Genomic DNA, 10,085 nt, shown 5'->3' on the forward strand with positions numbered 1-10,085 from the left:
ACTAAGGGAAACAGTAATTAAATTTCAAACAACCATTCAACAACTGGAGCAAGCATTAATTCAATGGGCTTCTAGGGGCTCAAATATACAAGGATCAGTCACAGCTCCATGTGGACAGTCTAGTGAAGAGCGTAGCATAAAGGAGATACCAGAAACCCCAGTGGACAAGACAGAGAATGAATTCGTACTAGAACAAGTGGAAGACGCTGTCATTGTTCAAGAAGAAGAAGTGGTTGAAGACTTAGGAGATGCAGAACCTCCATGGAAAAGTCAAGATATAGAGCCTCCTTCCAAGACGGTTGAAATTGATGCTGAGGAGGGTGTACAACCTCCAAAACATATCATAGTTGAAGACTTGGAAGAGGTTGATCAAGAGATGGAGATTCAAGAAGAAGAAGCACAACCTCCCATGCCCTTGGAAAGCAATGAAGAGGAGATTGAATTGGAAGAGAGCTGCCAAGAGGAAGAGGTTGAAATTGAAGAAGCTTGCAAAGAGGTGGTAATTATCAGAGAAGAGCACAAGGGAGTGGAGCTTGCAATTTCATTAAAAATACCTCGCCCTAAGTTGCCATCATCCTTCACAATATTCAAGTGGGTAAAATTTATATCCCTTAGCTTTCTAATTCCACTTGAATATGGGCTACTGGAGACGGATGGTCAACTTAGAGCTCTTTGTGATATTAAGAGTAAGAGGAAGATGGCCAGTGGTAAGAATTGTCCTGCAAGGTTCATCATGGTTGGAAGCTTTAAGTTCAAACGCAAAGGTTGGTATAAAGCTCAACTGAATGGGTCTAAGAAGCTGTCTGGTCGCTGCAGTGAGAATTCGGATCACCTTTCACCCGGCTGGAAAAATGCAGATCGAGACAAAAACGGGTGTAAAAGTAAAGTTTGGGATCCTGGAATCTGTTCTGGCATTTGTCACCCCGGGAGCCTAAGAATCTGTTTGAAGCTTCTTAAGGGCTTTACATGCTTAGTTTGGGACCCCGAAGGTTACTGGAGATACAAATATTGGTGGAGATTCCTGGATGAATACAAGCATAAGCCACCATAACAGGAAGCTCATCAAATGTCCAACTTAAGGACTTTAACTAAAAGTGCTAGGTGGGAGACAACCCACCATGGTATGATTGTTCCTTTTTCATTTTTATTTAGTTCTATTTGTTTTTGAATTTTATTTTATTTTATTATATTGAACCTGGAGTTTTGCATCACAATCATATTAACACTGCATTCTGCATTTTTCAGATTACAAAAAAAAAAAAAGCGAGCACGCGACGCGACCGCATCAGCGACGCGTCCGCGTCGCAAGGAGATGGGAGACAATATTAATATGAACAGAGAGTTTCGTAGGAGCAGCGCTGGAGGCGTGCCAATGGCACAAATCACCCCACGCGACCGCGTCATATGGGAATAATGGCCTCCCACGCGACCGCGTCACCCACGCGGCCGCGTGCCATGTAAATCGACGTCACAAGGGTGCATGGCAGAGAGTTATGCTGGAATGGGGCTGGAATGGTGCTAGACGCACGAGCCCTACGACGCGACCGCGTACCCTACGCGTCCGCGTCGTTTTCAAAAAAGGCCATCCACGCGATCGCATGCCCCACGCGATCGCGTCACCCTGGATTTTGGCAATACTAAGTTTTGAACAGAGAGTTGTGCGACCGCGAGGCTGCACTCGCGCCACTAGCACAAATTGAGTCACGTGATCGCGTGTCCCACGCGTCCGCGTCACCCAACCTTATCGCGCACCACGCGACCGCGTTACCCACGCGACCGCGTCGCCAGCATTACACACATTAACCTCATATGCCAAAATATCTTGTCTTTCTCTTCCCCAAATCCTATTTTCTCTTTTTCCTCCCTATTTCTTACTTACTTCTCCTCTCTTTCTTTCCCTTCTCATTCTTCTTATCTTTCATTTTATTTTACTTCATTTATTTGCATATTTCATTCATTGCATTATTTTCACTGGTGTTGGAATTTTATTTGGGTCATTGTGGATTATTGCATAATTATTTGACAATTATATATTACTTTTTAAAGGATGCTTGCATGTTCAATTTAATACTTTCAAATAGCTTATTTACTATGCATGCTATGTGTTTCTTCCCTTCTTCAGGATGGCCACCAAGGAAGGAAAGAAGAAAGCTACTCCCAAACCGCCGGCAAGGAAAGGAACAAAAAAAGAGCACAGCTGAGAAACCACAACCCCCATCCACCTGCACATCTCAGCATGCACCGAGGACGGCGCAATCTTTAAGTGTGGGGAGGTCGATACCGATCTCCATGGGTTAGTACTTTCTTGTCTCAAACACCAATGTTTAAATTTTCTTTGTAGATTAGTTGTTGCATTTGCATGTTTGTTTGATTTTTGCATATTTTACCACTTGGTTGAAGTAACATTTTCTTTTTCAAGAAAATTTTTAGAGAATTTTACCACTTGGTTGATTTTTGCATATTTTACCACTATTTTATGGTTTATCTTGTGCTCAAATGAGTGGTTTCTATCTACTCTTTACCCACTTATTCATACTATTTGCATGGTTTTACATTTGCCTTCCTAATTATGTGCTTTGATTGAAAACATGCTTCTTTGATCTTATATTTGCTTATTATTAATCCTCTCTTATTACCATTAGATACCTTGATATGCGTGTTAAGTGTTTTCAGATATTATAAGGCAAGAATGGCTTGGAGGATGGGAAGAAAGCATGCAAACGTGGAAGGAATGCAAGAAGTTGGAGAAATTGCTAAGCTGTCCAGCCTGACCTCTCTGCACTCAAATGGCTATAACTTTAGCTACAAGGGTCCAAACGACGTGGTTCCAGTTGCATTGGAAAGCTAACGTCCGGGGCTTCGATTTGATATATAATATGCTACAGTTCCCCTGACGCTAAGTGACGCGACCGCGTGATCCATGCGGCCGCGTCGCAGTGACGGAAATCCAGCGTGGCAAAATTCGAAACCAGCGAATTCTGGACTGTTTTTGACCCAGTTTGCGGCCCAGAAAACACAGATTAGAGGCTATAAAGTGGGAAAATACATTCATTCATAGGAGGCTCGAATAATTCACTTTTCATGTTTTTAGATGTAGTTTTAGAGAGAGAGGTTCTCTCCTCTCTCTCTCTCTCTTAGGATTAGGATTTAGGATTTCTCTTAGTTTTAGGAGTAACTCTCGATCCAGGTTTAATATTTCTTTTACTTTTTACTTCTCTTTTACTTTCAGATACTCTCATGCTTTTATTTGTATTTGATTTATGTTGTCCAATTGGCTTATGAACTTTTTCATGTTAGATTTTACTACTTTGAATGTATTTTATTCGAGGTATTTTCAGATTTAATTTTGCTTTTCTTTATTTAAATAATTTAGATTTTTTCCCTTTTGGCTTTGGTTGATTTATTGGTAACGCTTGAGCTGTCAAATAAAGGAGTGGTTGAAATTGGGAGTTGCTCCAATAACTCTAGTCTTTCTATAGGAATTGACTAGGACCTGAGGATTAAGCTAATTAATCCACTTGATCTACCTTCATAGTTAGAGGTTAACAAAGTGAGATTAAAATCCCAATTTCATCACAATTGATAAGGATAGGACCTCCAGTTCTAATACCTTGTCAAGAGTTTATTTTATTATTATTATTATTTTATTTTTCTTGCCATTCAACATACTGCTCCCTAATTTCTAAAACCCCTAATCTACAAACTCATAACCAATAATAAGAATATACCTCCCTGTAATTCCTTGAGAAGACGACCCGAGGTTTGAATACTCGGTTATCAATTTCAAAAGGGGTTTGTTACTTGTGACAACCAAAACGTTTATACGAAGAGATTTCTGTCGGTTTAGAGACTATATCTACAACGCGACTGTTTTTATGACATTCTTTACTGGCAAAAATCCCAACGTCAATGGGTACCTATAGCTGGGGTTCTGCGGCACTGGCATGGTTGTACCGGTGCATGTGCCGAGTGGCGAACAGACATGTGGTCAAGTTAGCGGGCCCACTTCAGCTACTTCAGTCTTGGATCTTCTGGCGATTTCCTTTGTTTAGGCCTGCAGGGTATGAGACATTCAGCTGGCCGTTGGCCTCGAGGTACTCTACTCAGCCTTCTCTATTTCAATTTAATTTGCATAACTCCATGTTCATTAATAATGTATTACATACCCAAAACACACATTTAAGTAGCCATAGGACACATGTATGATGCAGGTGGTCAGGTTACAACCCTTCCGGTAGTGAGAAGGGTCCTAGAGTGCAGATGTGGAGGCTGAGGATAGACCGGTTACAGGACAGGGAGGTGAGTACGCAACTTAAACAGTTTCTTTATTTAACCACACTTTATGAGTTGTGTCCATGACTTGTCCTGACAATGGAGGGTTCTCCGTGCAGTTTATCTGGATGCCGTACAGCAGCCCCAACGTACTTCAAGTTGTGCATCCAGAGGCATTGGAGCCTCGGCATATGGCGTTGTGGCGGTCTGTGACGTCGCTGATCTACTTTGCCATCATAGAGTGGCATCAGATAGATAGGGTGCTTCCGCAGTTCGGAGGGGTGCAGCCCCGTCTGGGTCCCGCCCTGAACATCAACTTTCTGATGTCGAAGGATGGTAGAGGCAGTGATAGATGGTTTCCGTACCATTTGCAGAAGTGGCATCTCTATTGGGAGTCCCGTGCGGAGACCGTGCTGAGGTTGGATGTTGTTGCCGACCCTAGACCATCGCATGAGTTCCTCGAGTGGTGGCTTTAGCATGGAAAGAGGTTCTTGTCTCCGGACATGCACTTGGGGGATCCGAGAGCCGTTCCTATTCCAGTTGAGGCCTCACAGCGGGGTGTTGGGCGAGTTCCTGACATGGATCGACCTGAGGACGTGCCGGACAGGCGGCGGGTTGAGAGGAGAGCTCGTGTCGGGACACGACAGAGCCAGCGTGACTGGAACTGGCTTGAGCATGCTATGGACGATGATGACGATGCGGGTCCCGCTGGAGGCAGACGACGAGGCCAGGGAGGGAGGCGGAGAGGGCGTGGTGTGGCGGACCACCCTTGTTGTGACCATGACGACGATGACGACGATCAGCATGGGCCCGTGGGCGGGGATGGTGCAGGGGCTGTTGCAGTTGCTGGTGTTAGTACCCATGATGGCGGACATGGAGGTGAGTGGTATGGGTCAAGTATGGGTGACGGGGCTGACCCTGGTGGCGCTGGACTCGGGTCGGGGCCTCTTGGAGATTACTTCGTTAGTGTACCCACCCATGACCAGCCTCAGCAGGAGGGTATCCCATGGGTTATTCCGGGATCACAGTGGTCAGACTTCCTTGCCTCAGATACGCTAGATGCGGATTTCAAGGGTCAGCAGTTTCTAGAGGAGATTACCGCCATCATGCAGGAGGACGTGCAGTCCCGGAGACGTGGTCAGACCTCCGGGATGCAGGCATCTTTAGATGTTGATCTGAACGAGCCTCCTACGGCATCTGTTGGTGACCATTTTGTTTTGAGAGGTACACCACCATCCGCCTACACTGCTGCATCAGAGTCCGTTGCCGGGCCGTCTGCGGCACCCATCCATGTTACGCCACCTGCAGAGCCTGCCCCGCATGAGGACGCGGATGAAATAGAGGATGAGGAGCCGTTTATCCGCAGAGGTCAGAGGGCACGGGTACCCCGTCGTTGTGGTACGGGCTCGCATCTGTTTAGATGATTCACGTTTCATGTATTTTGTTCTTTAGGGTTCTTTCATGTATGATAGCCATGTGTACTTTTGTTGTTATTTTAGAGCTGTCTTCCTTTGTTGTTTGTTCATCGTATTGTACTATGAAAACTAGTGTTTACCGGATTTATCAGTGACTATTTATAATCATTGAATCATATAACAGTTTAATGGGACTTGTCTTAAATTTTGCATTTATGGGAAACATAACATATTCATTACTTAACGCAGCATGCACGATACAAAGTAGAAAGATCAACAAGTTACATAACTGCTCAAACATAACATCTAACAGGAGAAGTTAAATATAATAAGTACTAACACTAACAACATGGCTACTAATGGCCCCCTATGTGAGACGATCCTCCAAGCTGTGGGCAACTCCGACATGTGTGTCTGGGTTGGCGACAGAGGCCACACCTTTTTGGCTGGTTCGGATCTGCCTCGTCCATATTCGTCCATATCCTAGTGGATCTCGGACGACCCTCTCTCGCACGCCTCTTGTCAGGGTCCGGAATCACCGTGGGCCCATCGTAAGGTGGCCAGAAGCCCTCCAGGATGGGAGGTGTGAATCCCATCCGATACACACTGAATACCGAACTAATCTGATACACGCTGTGAACATAAGAGGTCCAGGTAACCCATGAGTAGACACAGCATGCAAGTGCGTACTGACACGAGAAATGAAGCGCTTGGAAGTACCCGCAGTCACATGTCCGAGAGGCAAGCGATACTCTGTAGCTACCCAACGAGAAAGAACCAGTCGGAGTGGTCTCTGCTACGGTAAACTCGGAGTTATACCCGGTCATACAAAGTCACCGTGAAGCACCTGGCCGTCTTCAAGTTGGCCTTAATACACTTCACCAAGTGCTAACTGAATTGTTGTCCGGTTCCCATCTGGGCCTCAGCCTCTCTCCCCTTGCGAACAAAGAGTTTCGCAAGTCTACCATATGTTGCCTTCACCAGGGAGGATACAGGGAGATTTCTGACACCCTTGAGGATTGAGTTCACACACTCGGAGATATTCATCGTCATGTGACCGAATCTCCGCCCCTCATCACGATGCTGAGTCCACAAGGAATAATCAATCCGGTTTGCCCACTCACACATCGACGGGTCTTCAGACCGCAGAATATCAAACCAGTAATCAAACTCAACCTCGGTCTTTGCATACGCCGCATTCACTAGAAGCCTCCGTGCATCTTTGCCCTTGAAGGTAAGGGCAAAATTAGCCGCTACATGTCGAATGCAGAATGCCCGGTACACAGATGGAGGTAACCAACCTCCTTCAGGAGCCTCAAGCGCAGCCTTGATGCCGTTATGCCTGTCCGATATAACCAGCTGACCCGGCTGTGGTGTCATGTGCTGTCGAAGGTGGGAGAGAAAGAATGTCCAGGACTCTGCATTCTCACCCTCTACTAGTGCGAATGCAACAGGTAGAATGTTGGAGTTCCCGTCCTGTGCAATCGCGATGAGCAACGTTCCGCCATACTTCCCATACAGATGTGTGCCGTCAATTCTCACTAGGGGCTTGCAATGACGGAATGCCTCGATGCACGGTGGAAAAGTCCAGAAAAGTCTGTGAAAATACGCTTGAGACTCGTCTACCTGTCCTCCAACTCGAGCGGGGCTCGTCCTTAGGACTGCAACAGTACCAGGCATCGTCAGCTGGACTCCCAACACCCACCTAGGCAGCTCGTTGTATGACTCATCCCAGTCACCGTAGATGAGGGCAATAGCCTTCTGTTTCGCCATCCAGACCCTCCTGTAAGTCGGCCTGAACCCAAAGTGTGCTGCCGTGGCATTCAGGAGCACCTTGATGCTGACGGATGCATCAGCCCTAACCATTGGCATAATGAACGCCGAAATCACATGATAATCCAAACTCCTGTGGTCACTCGAGATGGATGTGGCCAGACAAGTGTGAGGTCCATTGTACCGTTTGACCTCCCAAATGCCCTTGCGCTGTCGGAGACTCAGTCGAATTAACCATGTGCACCCATTCCCAAACTCAGAACACTTGCCAACATACCGGCGATAATCAGACTCCACTACCTTGTACTGTACCCCTCGCCGGATGCTGTAAGTCTTCACACTTAACAGGGCCTCATCTTTATCCTGAAATTGCTGACCAACCTGAAACTCTATCAGACCAGCAGTCCCTTCCACATCTCTAGCTCCGAATCCAACAGAGTGCCCAGAAACCCCCTCCTGCCTCATGGCATCCAGGTCCAAAGAGAAAAAATGTGGTGGATACTGCTGTGTGCCAGAACTAAAACCACCAACCGCCAATGCAAGCTCAGTCGCTCCAACCTCGTCGCCGCTGTCATCCTCAATCAAATCCGGCTCGACGTCATCCTCCTCTGCATCACCCAACAATCCGTCTCCGACGCCAACCGGTGGAACGCCCTGTAAAGCGTTCGGCATAATATCAAATGATCCTACCTCGTCGCCTACGCCGTCATTGAGATCAACAGCAAAAGACGGAGAGGCGACAGGTTGGACCGCTGGCTCGTACACAGGGACGGATGAAGAAGCAACGGCAGGCCTGGAACTGGAACCGGCTGCCGTGGCTACAGTGGTGGTATTCCGGTTCGAACCCCCTGAGCTGGATACCACATCAACCAGCTTTGGCAACAATTCTGGTGTCCTCACCTCCGAAAACTGTCTCCGACAAAGAAACATGACTTGCAGGTCCTCATCACTACCAATGGTGAAACAATCATACTTCACGGTATCCTGCAGGACCGTGATTGGAATGCGGTAGAAAAACTTCTTAACCCGCTTCGCACCTTCCAGACCAAGTTTCATCAGCACAGATCTAACAAGGTCATCATAGCTCGTCGATGGACTAACGACAATACAGAGAGGATCCTTATCTGTGAACTTCATACCCGAACGAGTTTTCCTCTTAATGGATCCTCTGTGGTGAACCAAAATAACAAAACTCTCCTCACTAGCCATCTTAAACCCTCTAATGAGAGCAACTCACGTTTACAACCATATATATACTGCTCTGTCTACCACTAAATCGAACCAGCCTGGTTCGAATTAGGGATTGTGTAATTCGAACCAGCTTGGTTCGAATTACTTGATGCAGCTTCTCTCTCTATAATTCGAACCAGCTTGGTTCGAATTACTAACAATGCTAATTCGAACCACCCTGGTTCGATTTACTTGAACCATTTTCTCTCTCTGTAATTCGAACTGCCTTGGTTCGAATTATTCATGAATGCAGTTCGAACCAATGTGGTTCGAATTATATTAATATATGGTTTGGCTCATTACTGAAACGATTTTGGTTTTGGCTTATTTACGTAATTTCGGCCTGGCATTGGCTTATTATGGTTTTTTGCCCGTAAAATTATATTGTTTTTAGAATATTTTTAATACTAGTTTTAAGTTTAATTTTATTTTAGATCTCATAAAATGATACATTAATATTTGTGAGATCATATATTATAAATAATAATTTAAAATTAAAAATAAGATCTGATATTCCAATATTTGATATTAATTCAATTAAAATTTTATATTATTTTTTAATTATTTCATCAAAATAATTATACAAGTGACAAAAATTTATTTGTTTTTATTAAGATGATACAATCTCTCTAAAATAAGATTGATTTTATTTCATCTATAAATTCTAATATAAATTTTAATTCTAAATCTTTACTTTTCTAAAATATAAAAAATAATAATCCAAAAGGATTAAGACCCAGTTTGGATAAACAGTTTAATTAAGCTACTTTTAAAAAAATAGTTTAAATAATAAATGGTTATATTAAAAGTAGCTTATAAATAAGTTATTTTATATTTGGGTTTTTAATTTTAAAAGTGCTTATTTTATAGAAATGTGATAAAAAAAAGTAGTAGTATTATGAGAAAAGTCATTTTTTTAACTTCTCTATAAGCTCCTAAATAGCTTCTTAGAAACCTACAATTTAGTTTTAAAAATTGCACCAGAACATTAATATTACTACTTTTCATAAGTTAAAAGTTCAAAAAAGTTATTTTCGAAGTTTCAGCGGCTAAAAATTTTTTTTGGGGCAATTTACTAAAATAGATAATCTAGCTTTTAATTTTACCAGAATACACATTTTACAAAATGGATACCAAAATGCATTTTTTTCTTAAACTGTGTAAACCGCAACAAGAGACCCACGGTTTACAAATGAATGTAAACCGTTATAGGGGTCTCGCGGATTACGTTTGAAGCCAAACTGCACATAATCTGCGGTAAGGGTGTCGCGGTTTGTGTGTGAATTGCAAACATCTATAAACCGCGACCCTTCTCGCTTCTGTATGGCATTAGTCCCACTGCATTGCTTGATTCTCCCATCATGCTCCCCAATTCTTAGGTTATTCCGCTTTCTC

General features: G+C 44.1%; 1 pseudogene; it reads right to left on the reverse strand.

The window, feature by feature from the left end:
- The window catches only part of LOC107647342, an 11,640-nt pseudogene extending 2,971 nt beyond the window's left edge, over window positions 1-8,669 (reverse strand).

The sequence above is a fragment of the Arachis ipaensis genome, chromosome B06 (assembly GCF_000816755.2).
Source record: "Arachis ipaensis cultivar K30076 chromosome B06, Araip1.1, whole genome shotgun sequence".
NCBI classification, from domain to species: Eukaryota; Viridiplantae; Streptophyta; class Magnoliopsida; order Fabales; family Fabaceae; genus Arachis; species Arachis ipaensis.